The following is a 15,695-nucleotide window of genomic DNA, read 5'->3' as shown; positions in this document are numbered from 1 at the left end:
TCCCTCTCTCGCGTGGTATGGCGTGCCCTCCCCCACGTCAAGTCGATGGATGGGATGGGTGGAAGGCAGGAGCGTCCCCTTTGAAACGGGTGGTGGCAGTTGCCAACATGCTCAGCTTTTTATTTTCCCTTTTATTTTTATTTACCTGTGCTGTGTGTTAATAAAATTCTCGATTTTCTTTAAATACGTCTTCCTACCCTTTTAACCTTATGTCACCTCTCTGCTTTAGAGCCGCCAGTCCTCCTATCGCATTTTGCTCACTTCCACCGCATATTTATTTACATGACTATTATTATCTCTGAACTCTAGGACCTCAGGAAGCGTGACTGTGGCCACATCGACATCGGGATTGATACCATCACATTTTAGTATGAGGTGTTCTATTGTTTCTACAGATAAACCACACAGAGTACATTTGTCTTCTTTGTTAAATTTCTTTTTATAGCTCCGCGTTCTAAGACATCCTGACCTAGCTTCAAAGAGTAGGGCACTGCCTCTTGAGTTATCATAAAAGGCTTCCTTCCTGGCCTGCTGTTTCCAGTATCGATATAGTTCCACACTATGCTTCTTTTCCATTGAATTTATCTAAATTTTACCTTCCGCGTTTTTAACCTGTCGTTTAATTCTCTGTCTTTCTTCGTCCTCGTGTCTGGCATACTGTTTAGCTTCCTTGTTCTTTTCCGTCACACACTCGACGCCAGCGCTTGTCTTTCCCCTACCGGAGCAAGCTGAACTTTCCCGATGAGTCACGCTTGTCTGCACGTTGCCGTTTCTTAAGTCAATGCACGTGAAAAAGTTCAACACTGGTTGAAGCAGGTATGCTTTTTGAGCCAGCATTTCGACAGTAGGACTTCGCTTAGGTAGAGGCAACAATGGCCGCTGATGCTCGATGGAAAGACGCAGTCCTGGATAGATTGAGTGGACGTGTAGAATAGAATGACAAAAAAAGTCTGAATGTTCAAAAAACGACAATCATTAGTTGCCTTTGCTACATAACAAGGGGCCATGGCGTTGGAGCGGAGGGGTTGCGGCTGAGTCTTCCAAGTGGTTATAAGGATACGAAATATACACGAAAGTTGTCACGTGTAAGCAGGTCCTGTCAATGGCAGGGGCTTAATTTTCCATTATAACAGGAAGAAGACGCGCTACTTTAGACAGTTCAAAAACGAGCAATATGATATGAAAACTCATTAACAGAACATGGCTTGAATATATAGGCGCGTATTCACTCTATTTGATTTCATTTCCCATTTGGTGTTCTTACTCAGCCCGAGTTCATAAGTTCGACTCCCAGCCACTTGGTCGCATTCCCAGATATGTAATGCAATAAAAGAAAAATGCTCGTGTGCCACGCGGGGGGTTGTGCAGTCAAAAGGACCACATCGCGTAACATAAATACGGAAGCCTCCACTATACGGTGTCCCTCGTGGTCCACTTTTGAGCTTGCTAAAAGAAGCAACTTCACACAACCTAACATTTTTCGCACCACTGCGCACCGGAAGAACAATATTATGCATATTTATCACACGCAGCATAAGAGAACAAGAAATAGTGCGAAGGATCTGTTCGTTTTTGTGTACACGTCGTAAAGCAAATGCAGTTACGCAGAGTTAGAATAATTAAATCACAGCCTTCCGGCACTGAAAGTGCAGAATGGAAATTCTACACGCCGCGCACGAGATAAATCAATACCGACAGTCGCGCAGATTCCTGAGAGTGAACGTAAACTCCTGCTGACTCAAAGCTGACCTGATGCTAACGAGTATATAGCTGGAAACTGACTGTATCAGAATATATGTTTGCCTAAAATTTAAGTTAAATGCTCTGAAGGCGGAAAAATAAAAGCTGAGACACATACGCGCATTTTCTTCGCACAAGCAATTCCTTTTCTAACACCCTTCCCTGCTCACTTGTGCGACCCAGCGCCGTGTTGTCGCTACGTTTCAACGGTGAAAGTGATCGTCTCTGCTCGATCCAGATCAGAGGGTTCAGATATCATTTGACGCCAAGCAATTATTTGTAAACCATCGCCGCAAAGTTTTCGTATGTTGTACGGCGAGCGCAGGAAGTCGTGCTTCGACAGTGCACAGAAACGGATGAGGACAGTTCTTTTTGTTCTTTTCTTGTTTTGAACTGCAATAAAAAAATGCACCAAAGGCGCATACAGCGTGCAACTGAAGCACGCTGCGTGCTTGTCCGACATTCAAGCAAGTCAAGTTTACTCGGCTAAACTGAAATCCAAATTCCACCGACGACGCGCCATGCGGCAAGGTACCGCGTACATTAACCCATCTCTTGTTGATTTAGTTCGCTGTGTGGTTTAAGACAATATCTCAAAGGAAAAGAGAAAAAAAATAAATGTCAGGGTGCATCTTACAAACATCGTTATTCTTTTTTTTTCTTTCGCACAAAAGCAAAGCCGCATGCAAGGAGTTTCTCGACAGAATCGCAAAGGCAATAAGCGAAATTTCGAAAGCTGGTGCAAGCGTGCAGCGACGATGGCGAGCTTGTGCGAGTCGATTAGTCATCCATAAGCGGGGACGCCGCATTCCAGTGAAAACGTGAGGATGGCTCGTCCACTGTAGGCCACCTGTCATTCGGCGAAGCTTCCCTTCAGTCGCCTGTGCGCGGAGGGAAGTCAGATGCGGACAATGCAGAAGCCCCTCTCGCGTTAGCCAGGTGCCGTGCAACAGTTTTCTCCGAACTGCATGGAATTCGCAAGATAGTCGACCGTGCCCCTTCCAGACAGGGAGCGTGGTCGGTGCATGCCAGTTGACAAAGAACGTCAAGCTGAATGTTGGAGAGGGAATCAAAGGCAATCGTAAGGAAACCTGTCAAGAGTAACGACTTCAGAGGGGAAAAAAACTAAATAAGGAAAGAAACAATTTATGATGACTCAGAGGGAAGCTCATTACTTTTCGAAGCGAGATCGGGATGCCTTAGAACACGCACTTACAAAGCGAGAAATAAGAAGGGAGAAGAAGCATGTGCTTGAACTGCGCTAAAGCTAGGGACAAGATTGGGCATGTTTTATTAGAATGTGAAGATATCTGCGCAGCGGTCGATTTAAGCACCGCAGGCCCGCTTGAAGCCCCTGATTTCAGCGAGAGCAGCGGGAAAGTAAACATGTCCGCAATAGAGATTAGTAAGAGGCGAGAGGAAGATAGGTGGAAGAAAAGTAAGCAAAGGATCAAAAAACGGAGATATACAAAAACAAAGCTCACAATGGGAATTGATTGGGGATTTTTTTTTCTTTTTGAACCTAGGCAGGACATTAGGCAGTATAAAAGCAAGAGCTTGGTGCCGCAGTCCACCGTCCCGTTCCAAAGGGGACGCTCATAACATCCATCTATCCGTCCGTCCATCCATCCATCCATCCATCCGTCCGTCCTTCCATCCATCGATCCATCCATCGATCCATCCATCCATCCATCCATCCATCCATCCATCCATCCACCCATCCATCCATCCATCCATCCATCCATCCATCCATCCATCCATCCATCCATCCATCCATCCATCCATCCATCCATCCATCCATCCATCCATCCATCCATCCATCCATCCATCCGTCCGTCCGTCCATCCATCCATCCATCCGTCCATCCATCCATCCGTCCGTCCGTCCGTCCGTCCGTCCATCCAACCATCCATCTGAGCATCTCGCGTGTGAAAGCGCGTAAACGATTTCCACTGAGAAAATAACTGAAATTGTGCAGGTCTCCCGCTTGATGGGAATCGATGTAAGCGAAGCTTTATGTTCTTGTTGCTTTCATTCACCACAATAAGCGGTGATGTTGAAGGCGAATGTTTAATTTCTTCGGCGCTTAGTGCAGCGCGAGAGTGGTGAGTTGATATAACCGTTTCCTGTCTGCCACGTTCCTGGCTTGTATATGCACGCTCTGAACCACCACCTGACATGGCGTGCAAGTCAACGACAGCAGCGAGTAGAAAAGCCTAAGAGGCAAGGAAAGGTTCGCTTCAACGAGCCTCCACACAACGGGTCGCACTTGCCAAGGACAATCGTGAGCATATCCGAGCGCTTGTACAGCAAATGTACGCGGCAGCGGAATGCAGAACATGCAACTCGGAGGGGTGGAGGGGGTTACAGTTGTCCACGGTGTGGCTGTGATGGTGACATAATTTACGCATCGGTGTGGTTGTCATGGACAGTCTTCTCGATGCCTGCTACAAATTCTATTACTTAAAATAAGAGAAGTAGGAACCCCTCCAGCGTTTCTCCATGCGAGCGCCCTTTTTCTGCCTGCAAGTGTCTGTTCCCTTCTATTTTCTTATCCGTTCCTCCCGTCTCTTGTATTTGTTGGTGCGATTTTGTGAAAGCGTGTATGCATTTGTCGCTGTTAAGCATTTTCCACGATTTGCCTGTTTTGGCGTAGGAATGCAAGCGCGCATGCTTGTCGCTCATGTATTTTACACCAAAGTGAATTTTGGCGCTTTCCCTCTTTTGCAAAGAAGTTTAGGGCCACATTCTTGTTCCCTTTGTTTCATGCGGAACTGTTTGTAAACATCATTGTCTTGCTCATGGAATCTCTCAAACGGCGCAGCTAATACTTCCAAATTCTTTTGTGCCCTCATTACACTGGCAAGCTCTAAAACTAAACACATGGGGTTCGCCCGTGAAAGAAAACGAATAGATTGAATGCACGTGTTTTCAGCTAACTCTGCTTCCAACAGTGTTACGCTCTAAGAAATCGTTAAACCATTTGAGCCGTATTTTGCCACACAATGAACGCCATCTGTCTTGTCCGCAGTTCCCTTCTTTAGCGCTGCGAGCCCGGTACCTCCTAGTAACGACACCCTGCGCATTGTCAGCATGACATGGCATTGCCGACAGGAAAGTAGCAGGCGCGGCGTTTTCAATAAAGGAAACACAAGCGAGGCAGATGACGATTATCGTTGTGTGGCCGATTTACACCCCAAAAGTTGTAAACATTTTTTTAGTGTTCGTGTGTCCTTGAACTCGTTGACCGTGTCAGCCGTGTTGGTTTTAGCGGGAAAAGACAGATTCCGCGCGTTTTCCTTTCTGCGGGAAAGACGATTACGGCGCGAATACGCAGAAACATATCTTTGATGTCGACAGTGAGCGCTGTTAGATGGATGAATGTTGCCACTACATCGCTTTTTTAATGAAGGTAAACGAAAGAGGTGAAGGCACCCTACAATGCCTGCGCCTACTTGCATGTCTTTGGAATGGCCCCCGAACAGCTAACGTGCACCTAATGCTTCTCTAGTCGCTACGTTCTCTGTAGAAAGTACGATACCAAGGAAAACTTGTACTCACCGGCATTACAAAAAATTGATGGCGCAACATGAAAATGTACATGCAAGGTGGCCGTCGTAAGTGTTCCCATCTATCCAGCGCCATCGATTTACTCGCCAGATAATTGAAACAAACCTTTAATGCGACGACGTCAAACTAAGCTCTTGCTTGCTCCACCCGGAGCGTCATTGATATTGTCACGGGGATATCTTACTGCAAATCAGGGAAACGAGTGTAATTTGGGGAAACAACGTGGTGTCTGTATAAAGGAAACAGTGCGCAGAAAGCTTGAAAACAGAGTCGTGTGTTTATTCTTGAAATGTAAAATCGCTTGCAATCTTCGTCCCCCTGGAGAAACCAGAAGTCGACACGGAGCTCGATGTTATCGTTTCGTAGGGTCTTCCAGAGAAAAAGAAGGTATCGTCCATTGTAGGTAGTGGAAAGCGTAGAGCAGAAGCACTGGGACAAAGACCACTGTATGCAATCGAAGGCAGCCTCAGGCGGCGTAGAGTCGGCGATCCAAGGGTCCTCCACTCGGCAATCTCGGTGCTGCACAAAGAGTGTACAAACGAGGCGTGAGAGGTTGAGAGACCGGTTGTCCCGACCAACAATGAGCAGCTCCGCAACGCTTTTCTGTAGCCCCACGAGTGTAATGTCACCATCGTCTCTGATCACGCAATCAGTGAAATCTGATATGTTGTTTCTTTCATGGTCCCGGTAATCACGTGTCAACCCAAACTAATGCACAGTTTCTTTCATCCCATTTGCTCGCCATCAATGAAGGACTAGGACTATACTTGATTCACACTGTATGTAGTTCAGGCGAAGTCCACCCCTCTTCCCATTGCAAACGTACGACAACCAAACCGCCCAAAGTTTCATTGTTTCATAAACACATCATAGGCATATATGCTTAACTGCCAGATCTATGTACTCCACGGAATAGAGCGCGCAAGATCGTAATAATGAATACAAATATTCCAAACCAATGAGAAATTAATCCTAGGACACATACTACGAGCCATTTGTTTTTTTTCATGGACGTGTTGTTAAACATATTGGTAGCGGTAGCAGCGGCTCTTGTAGGAGGAGGATCAGATCATGGAAGCAGGATGGGAAGAATGGCGTTACCTTGCGAGAGGTTTAGCTGTCTTCACTTGGATGGGGGCATTGATGAAAGTAGGTCCTCGTAATTGCGTGTCGATCTGTACCCCAGGGGGAGAGCAAACGGGTGCGTTGCTCAGATGCTGCAAAGTAACGACGAAGCTGTTATTAGTACAAGTCGACGATCCGCCACGGCAGGCACGCGTAGCGTTCCACGTTACCCAGCCAAAGCAATCGCTTTGACTTTAAAATTATGTCAGCAGACTTTTTCATTAGATGAAGACAATGTATACACCACCCCAGCTCTGGCCATAGCATCCCATACTTGTTTCCCCACTTTCCTATTAATTCATCGTACAAATTTTTCATGTGGCACGATTGCGGCAGGGCTTCTTCAAGTTCTGAAATTGCTCGAAGAACCCTTGTGACATATTACCCTTTGTTTTTCGAGACATTGACGTCGGCGCCATGTTTAATGCCCTAGCATATTACCTGGCGCCTCAATAGAGGGAAAGCAGGAGAAAGATCATGAGGTGATGAACAATCAGAAGATAATGCAATCAATGGCAACCTAAGAATTGAGTGCGAAGTCCAGCCTGAGAAGCGCGCATAAGTTACAAATTTCTGAAAAAGGACGGCATCTGGAGAACCCGATCGAGCCTGTCCCAAGTGTAAAACCACTCGGCATATCTTATTTCCGCACAGGTAGACAATACGGCGGATTCCACTAGAGCGTCTTCTGAGGTGCAGCGAAAATTTCCCTAATGCCCCCTTCCCTTCTTCCTGAGGTTGAATTACTCGCTGCACCAAAACCTTCGCTGGGGAATTCCCAAAGACACATACGCCACGTAAAATATTATAGCCGGCTCCGCTGTGTCTGGTGGTGCTCGGAAATTAGCTTGTCGCGCAAAGAGCGCCAGAATATGTTTGTTCTAAATGTGGGAAAATTATTTAAACGCCTGCTGTGAGATATTTTTTTCAGCAAGATTGTTTGGACGAGCTTGAAAAATCAAAATACAAGCTAGGCTAGCAGATTGAGGTGTCACCTATACCTATAACACCTAATATTTCAAAAAAATGCAGCGAGGCACATTTCTCAACTAATACGTTAGCCAAAGCGGAAGAAATGCTGACAATACCAATGTTGTTTAACCACACAAAACACAACTTTGAAATCACGCGTTCGTTTCCAATATGGATACCTATAACAACTAACATGTGGAAAAATGCAGCAAAGCACATTTCTCAACTAATACGTTAGACCAAGCGGAAGAAATGCTGCCAATACCAATGTTGTTTAACCACACAAAACACAACTTTGAAATCACGCGTTCGTTTCCAATGTAGATACCCATAACACCTAACGCGTGCAATAATGCAGTAAAGCACATTACAAATATGTTAGCCTTAGTCAAAGAAATGCCACTAACACTAGCGTCTTTTAGCCACAGAAAAACTCAAATTTGAAATTACGCGCGGGGTCTCGATTGTATCGTGCGGCAATGCATAAGAAGCCGTGTCTCAAACCGCCTGCACTCGCGTTTGCGGAAGACGCCATAACGTCTAATCTGTTCAGGTTATAAATGATACGAACAAATTTCGTAAGAAGCGGGTCACTCACCCTGTGTGCGTAGGAAACGGAAAAAGCCGTTAGCCGGCCCAGTCTTCACAATGTGGTGAAGTGCAAAGCCCGGCCACCGCCGGACTGGAGCCGTTGTCAGATGGGAAGAGGACTTGGCACCTTCGAGGGCACCGCGTCCATGAGCGTTCATGTACTCATCAACCCAGCATCATTCGATACATTGGCCCCGGCTCGCCCCCTCAACCCGGGTTGACTGGGCGGGGGGTTTTGGTTCGGGCCAACGGTCCTTCCCGGACAAGGGGGCTGCTGTGGTGCAGCAACACAAAGTCACTGCACTCAACACACAAACAGCCATGTCGGTCTTACAGGACTCAAGCCTGACTGACCCTTGGACTGCCTCGGCGCAAAGTAGGCCAAGGCATGAAACCATGCAGAGCACCAAAGCCGTCCGCGGAGCAGCGCGACCAACCAAGGGTGCGCCACCACCGGTTCTAGCTCTGGGTTCCACTGAACCAGACAAAACCCCGTAGATCGACTGGCACACACGGCCGAGTCGAGCGACCTTAGGAGCATGCATCATAACTTAATGGATAGCTGTCCACCTGACTCATCAAAAATCACTGCAGGACGGGCCCACACTTCGAGAAACTTCTTCTCGCCCAAGCGGTGCCGCTCCCGGGTGAGATGGAACCAGACCTCCTTCCGTGCTTTCGCAAGCACTTCGTGAAGGCCCGGTGCCCTCCCCCCAAAAACTGCCCCGCGGTGTGCCAACCACACTTGGTAGGAGCACTCGGCGAGGAGAAGCACGAATTGGTTGACCGCCTGATTAGGCAAAGGGTGCAAAAATCGAACTGTCTGATAAGGAATGCCTGGGAGATTAAAAAGACTAGCAATCCTACGGAGAAGAGCTGCAGGAAGTAAACACTGCACAAACGCATGAACCGAGTCCTCACGAGCGCCACAGAACGGGCACACTCCACTAACCGGGACGGCTGTGAAGGGCCTGTAGCCCAACGGCAGGCACCCTCGCGCCAGGCGATACATGAAAGTGGCACGCCTAGCGTCGAGGAAACTGGCCGTGATGAGCTTCCAGTTGGGCCTGTGAATGGACAGGTCATACATATGGCAATGCGGAGGGAGGCCTGGGGTGAGGATGTCTACTAACTCTTGGAGCGGAGTTGAAACTACGTCGATGTCAGGGCGAACCGTGCGGAGGCTGACCAAAGAGTTGGCAGCCGCCGCATAAATGGTGGATGGGGTACCTGAACGAGGAACACAGTGGGAAAAAGTGCTCTGCGAAAACAAGCGGAGTCGGGTGCTAAGGAAAAACGAGGTAAAGCTTCGAGTCAGGAGCATATCCGAGTTAAGAGCGACCTGGGTCCATCTGACGTGTAGTGCGGTAGCCACGATGCCCAGGTCGGGAATTCCGAGTCCTCCCTTATCCCTGGGCAGCTTGAGCACCCGCCTAGCTACACAACCATTTGTACCCTTCCAAAGGAAGCGAAAGAGAACCCTCTCCAAGATGAGCTTGGTTCGGGTTGGAACAGGAGACACACACGCCACATACGTCAGGAATGAAAACAGAAGTGAGCGCAGGATTGTCGCTCGAGCAGTCAATGGGCATGACAACGCGCTGAACTCCTGAATCCTGGTTTCAAGCTTCTCCTTAGCCTGTTGCCAGTTTTCAGGAGACAGACCATCTGGTTCGAATTGGAAGCCTAGAATGCGCAACCGCGTTTTCACGGGGAGACCATGAACGGGCTGCGGACTGGATGGAGTGGAGTTCAAGTACATGGCTGCACTTTTCGACCTATTCAACCTTGCACCACTCGCCCCGCAGTAACTGTCCATGACCTCCAAGACGCCGCAAACTGATGCTTCGTCCGGGACGACAATGGACAAGTCATCTGCGTAGGCAAATAGTGCAACCGGAGGGGAACCTGGTGGTAGTAGGAACCTGCCAATTCTGCTGTCACAGGACAACCTCTGCAGAAGCGGCTCAAAAGCGAGCACGTAGAGGGCAGGTGAGAGGGGGTCCCCCTGCCGTACACCACGTCCCACAATGAACGCCTCCGAGATGCGGTCCCGTATGACAACAGCAGAAGTCGGTCGAGAATACAAAGCTTGGACCATTTGCCGAAAACCCACACTAAAACCAGCCTCTTCCAAAACACGGAAAAGGTACCTGTGGCTAATAATGTCGAAAGCCTTCTCCTGATCAAAGGAGCAAAGAATACCTGGAAGTTTCCTGGTGTTTGCCCACAGGAGAAGGTCCCTCACTGCTAAACCGTGAAGCTGAGTAGAGCGCCCCTGGACACTACATGCCTGGTACGGACCCAAGACAGTGCTGAGCGCTGGTGTGAGTCGTGTACACAGGCACTTTGCTATGAGCTTATAATCGCAGTTCAGAAGCGTGATTGGACGCCATGCTCGCAGATCGGTGCTCCTCGACTCGTCCTTACAAAGGAGAGTGATTAGCCCCTCTCGTTGAGACGCTGACAAAGTCCCTTCACTGAGTAGCCGGTTCACCAGTGACGTGAACGGCTTCCCTAACATTGTCCAAAATTTAACATAAAACTCGACTGTAAGACCATCGGAACCTGGACTGCGATTACGCTTCATAGACTTCAAGGCAGAAAATAGCTCGTCCTCATCTATGGCTGAGTCGCACACTTGCGGCGGCTCAGCTGGTAGAGCAAACGGAAAAACAGCTGGAGAGGCAACTGGTTCGGCATACAAGGACATGTAAAACTGCCTCGCCAGTGCAAGAACTCCATCTGGTGAGTCGACTATGCTATTATCGCTTGGATCTATTAGGGAAGAGAGAGTTGTGCTCTTCCTTGAAAGATGTTTACGTAGGACGTTTCTGCTGCACCACGCTTCCATTTCCCACAGCTCTGCTCGGGTTGTGGCCCTCAAGCCATCCCAGCGTCGCTGCAGGAGAATTCGAAGTTCCTTACGGAGTGAGGTCAGTGTCGAAGCGACACCAGGCCCGCCGGACAGTGGCCTCGAGAGCAGGAGGATCGCGTCGGAGACGATTTTAATCTCCTCACGCTCCTCGCGCGCCCGACGCTTGCCCCAAGACCTGAAGCACTCACGCACCCTGACTTTCACGTCATCCCATTCCGTACCACTTAGATTCGCTGTGTTATGAAGCGATCGAAATAGTATGGATGATACCTCTGCGGTTGCCTGCCTATCTTTTAGGAGACGTGGATTTAAGCGCCACGGTCTCTTTGCTCTTGGTACTAAGCTAGAATCGGCAAACCGCAGAATTAGGAAGCTGTGGTCGCTAAGAGCAGAAGGAATTAACCACGAAGAATGCATACTGGGAGCCAGTGACGGCGAGATGTACTGGCTCCCAGTACTGGCCGGACTGGAGCATGCACGATTCGCGTAGTCCAGTCCGGCCGTGACCAGGCAGGCCGACCGGTGCAGGAAAAGGCTGGAGCACTGCGAGTGCTCTCCTTTTATGCGTTCTTTCGACCACGTGATCCCCCAGAGAACAACGAGAGAGAGAGAGAGATTGGGGAGGGAGGGAGAGAGAGTGAGCGAGAGAGGTGTTTCTTCTGCAGAGTTCTGTGGCTCCCTCCCCCGCGTGGTTAACCGTGCCCTCCCCCACGTCAAGCTGGATGGATGGATGGATGGATGTTATGAGCGTCCCCTTTGGAACGGGGCGGTGGCTTGCGCCACCAAGCTCTTGCTACTATGCTGCCTAATATCCTACCTAGGTTAACCCATGAGAAAAAAAAAAACACACTATGAACTACCACGTCCAAATTTTCTGATACCCTATTGCGAACTGTGCTTTTGTACGTCTCCGTCCTTTGTCGTTTCCCTACTTTTCTTCCACCAATCCTCCAATCGCCTCTTACTGATGTCTATTGCGGACCTGTTTGCTTTACCACTGCTCCCGCTGAACCCAAGGGCTTCAAGGAGGCCAGTGGTGCCTAAATCGACCGCTGGATAGATGTCTTCACATTCTAATAAAATATGCTCCGTCGTTTCCCTAGCTTTACCGCAGCAAGCACATGCTTCTTCTTCCTTCTTATATCTCGCTTTATACGTGCGTGTTCTAAGGCATCCCGATCTCGCTTCGAAAAGTAATGAGCTTCCCTTTGAGTTATCATAAATGGTTTCTTTCCTAATTTCGTTTTTTCCCCTTAAATAGTTACTCATGGCAGGTTTCTTTTCCATTGCCGCCACCCATGAGATTAATTCAGCCTCTCTGACTTTCCGCTTGACCTTCTTTGTTGCTGTGTTGCCCACCACACAGGCCGCATACTTGCTGGTAAGCTTCCTAGTTCTTTTCCTCCACTGTGAATCAATGTTTTGCCTGTAGAGATACCTGAACACTCTCCCAGCCCATTTACTTTCCTCCATATTCCTCAGCCGTTCTTCATACTCAATTTTACTGCGAGCTTCCCTCACTTCAAAACTAGTCCAGCCCATATCCCCTTGCACAGCTTCATTTGTAGTCTTCCCGTGAGCGCCCAATGCGAGGCGACCCACTGACCTTTGGTTCCCGTCGAGTCCTGATTGTACCGCTGATTTAAAGCAAACAACCGCATTTGCAAAAGTAAGTCCTGGAACCATTACCCCTTTCCACATACCTCGGAGGACCTCGTACCTATTGTATCCCCATAGCGCTCTGTGCTTCATTATGGCTGCATTTCTCTTCCCCTTGACTGTTATGGTTTTTTCCTGTGTTTCCATATATCCGTTGCCTTCGTTTATCCATATACCAAGGTATTTATATTCTGTTACCCGAGGTATTTCTTGGCCCTGTATCTCCACTGTCTGTTCACTGTTTTCATTGAATACAATAACACCTGATTTTCTAACACTAAATTTCAAACCTAAATTGTTGCCTTCCTGTCCACAGATATTAGCCAGACGTTGCAAATCACTTTGGTTGTTTGCGAGCAACACAATGTCGTCCGCATAAAATAAACCTGGGAGTTGCTGCTCTATTACTGTACCTGCCTGTTTGTATGAGAGATTAAACCCGATATTACTTCCTTCTAGCGCCCTCTCCATCCTCACCATGTACATCATAAACAGCAGCGGGGATAAAGGGCACCCCTGCCTCAGTCCCTTGTTGATATGAACTATCTCCGCGCTCCTCATCCCTTCCCATTCAACGCAAACAGTATTACAGCTTCACCCCCAGCGCCAGCGCTCGTCTTTCCCCTACCGGCGAAAAGGCAAACTTCCTCGATGAGTCATGTTTATCTCCACGTGGCCGCTTCTTTGTAAATTCACGTGAAAAAAGACGATGTTTCTCGAGCCAGCATTTTGACGCTAGGACTTGTCTTAGGTCAACGCAACAATGGCAGCTGATGTTCGATGGAGAGACGCACTCGTGGTGATTGTCAAGTGGACGTGCAGAGTACGATGCCAAAAAGAAAAGTCGAAATGTTCAAAAAACGACAACCATTAGTTGTGTTAGGTGCATTAGAAGGAGAATGGGGGTTGAAGCCGAGGGGTTGCAGATGATTCTTTCGAGTGATTGTAAGAATACGAAATACAGACGAGAGTTCTCACGTGCCAGCACGGCCTGTCAATCGTAGGGCCCTGCTTTTCCGTTAGAACAGGAAGTAGAGAGACCTCTTTCTACGGTTAAAGAACCATCACTAAGATATAAAAACGAGTTACCAGGAGATGACTTGAACCAACAGACTCCTATAGGAACAAACTGCTTTCATTTCACATTTATTGTACGTACTCATTCCGCTCGGTGGTTAAATTGCGTTGTGCTACATACCACGAGCTCACGGGTTCGACTCCCGACCACATTACGCATTCTCAGATATTTATTGCAAAAAAAAAATATATGTTCGAGTACCGCGCTCGGGATTGTGAAGTCAAAAGCACCACATCGCTTAAAAATAATACGGAGGCCTCCACTACGGTGTCCGTCGTGGTCGTCAAAACCCGCAATCTGGCCCAACCTAACATTTTTTCACATTGCTGCGCAACGGAAGTACAATGTTATGCATACTTATCACATGTAGCATGACACAGAAACAATAATGTGAGTGATATTGTCCTCTTTGTGTAGACGTCGTAAAACAAGCGCATTCACGCAGAATGCCAATAATTATTGCCAATTATTGTCACAGCCTTCTGGCACTGAAAGTGCGGAATGTAAATTCTACAGGCCGCACACGAGATCAATGAATACCGACAGTCGGGCAGATTTTTTGGAGTGAACGTAACCTCCGGCTCACTCGAAGCTGACCTGATGCTAACGAATATATAGCTGTAGTATGACTGCGTCAGGATATATGTTTGTCTTAAAGGCATGTAAAATGTGTTGAAGTCAGAAAAGTAAAAGCTTGACACAGACGCGCGTTTCCTTCACACACGCAATTCATCTTCTAGTTGAACATAACGACCTAGGGTTAGCTGTGCCTTCGCGATGTTTCAACGGTGAAAGCGATTGTCTCGGCTTGATCCAGATCAGAGAGTGCATATTGACACGTGTACTTATATTTAACAGGCGACCACGTTTCGCCGCCTAACAAATGTTATCGCACAGCGCGGGACGCGTCTGCATGTATCCGAAGTTTCTGGAAAGTTATCGATGCTTCTATCCGCTGTGTTGTCGCCGAACCTTGTGTTATCTGATTTCATCGCGTTAGTCTGGAACATTCGATGACTGCTGTATAAAAGCCGACGCGCTTGACCCGCTGATCAGATTTCCGACGATCGCCGACCGTGTTCGCCGCTATCGTTGTGCTGTAAGTGTAGCCTGTTTTTGTGGGCACAGGTTCGCCCAATAAAAGCTAGTTTTGTATTTCACCGTATTCTTGCTTTCTTCACCGTCACTACCCCGTGACAATATCTCAATTGACACGAAGCACTTGTGTGCAAACCGTCGGCACCCGCCGTGGTTGCTCAGTGGCTATGGTGTTGGGCTGCTGAGCACGAGGTCGCGGGATCGAATCCCGGCCACGGCGGCCGCATTTCGATGGGGGCGAAATGCGAAAACACCCGTGTGCTTAGATTTAGGTGCACGTTAAAGAACCCCAGGTGGTCAAAATTTCCGGAGTCCTCCACTACGGCGTGCCTCAAAATCAGAAAGTGGTTTTGGCACGTAAAACCCCAAACATTACATTATTAAACCACCGGCGTAAAGTTTTCGCGCGTAGCACGGCGCTCTCAGGAAGCCATACTTCGACAACACGGAGGATGTCTCTTCCCTTCTTATTCTTGCCTTGTTTTGAACTGTAGTGAAAATGCATCAAAGGGGCACGCAGCGTGGAACTGAAGTACGTCCGACAGCTAAGCCGAAAGCAAAATTCCGCCGCCTACGCGCCATGCGGTGAAACACTGTGTACATTGACCGATCTTTGGTCATTTACTTCGCTGTACGGGTTAAGACAATTGCACTAAGGAAAAGAAGAAAACAAAATTAATATAAATGTCGCGGTGCAGCGTACAAACATCATTGTTGTTTTCTTTTTTTTTTAGCACAAAAGCAAAGCCACGTGCAAACAGTTGCTGGATAGAATCGGGAAGGGAATAAGTGATGTTTCCAAAGCTGGTGCAAGCGCGAGGTGAGGATGGCGAGCACGTGCGACTCAATTAGTCATCGATAAGCGGGTACGCCGCATTCCAGAGAAAGCGTCAGGATGGCTCGCCCCCTTTAGACCACGGGTCATTCGGCGAAGCTTCCATTCAGTCGTCCGTGTGCGGAGGAGAAGTCAGACGCGGACAATAG

General features: G+C 48.2%; 1 long non-coding RNA gene across 1 annotated transcript in view; it reads right to left on the bottom strand.

The window, feature by feature from the left end:
• The window catches only part of LOC135917419 (uncharacterized), a 41,221-nt gene that overhangs the window by 16,709 nt on the left and 8,817 nt on the right, over positions 1-15,695 (bottom strand). The gene's annotated exons all lie outside the window — the stretch shown is intronic.

This window comes from Dermacentor albipictus, chromosome 7 (assembly GCF_038994185.2).
Source record: "Dermacentor albipictus isolate Rhodes 1998 colony chromosome 7, USDA_Dalb.pri_finalv2, whole genome shotgun sequence".
Taxonomy (NCBI): domain Eukaryota; kingdom Metazoa; phylum Arthropoda; class Arachnida; order Ixodida; family Ixodidae; genus Dermacentor; species Dermacentor albipictus.
The sequence above is the reverse complement of the archived record's forward strand: the minus strand, read 5'-3'. Positions and strand labels throughout refer to the sequence as shown.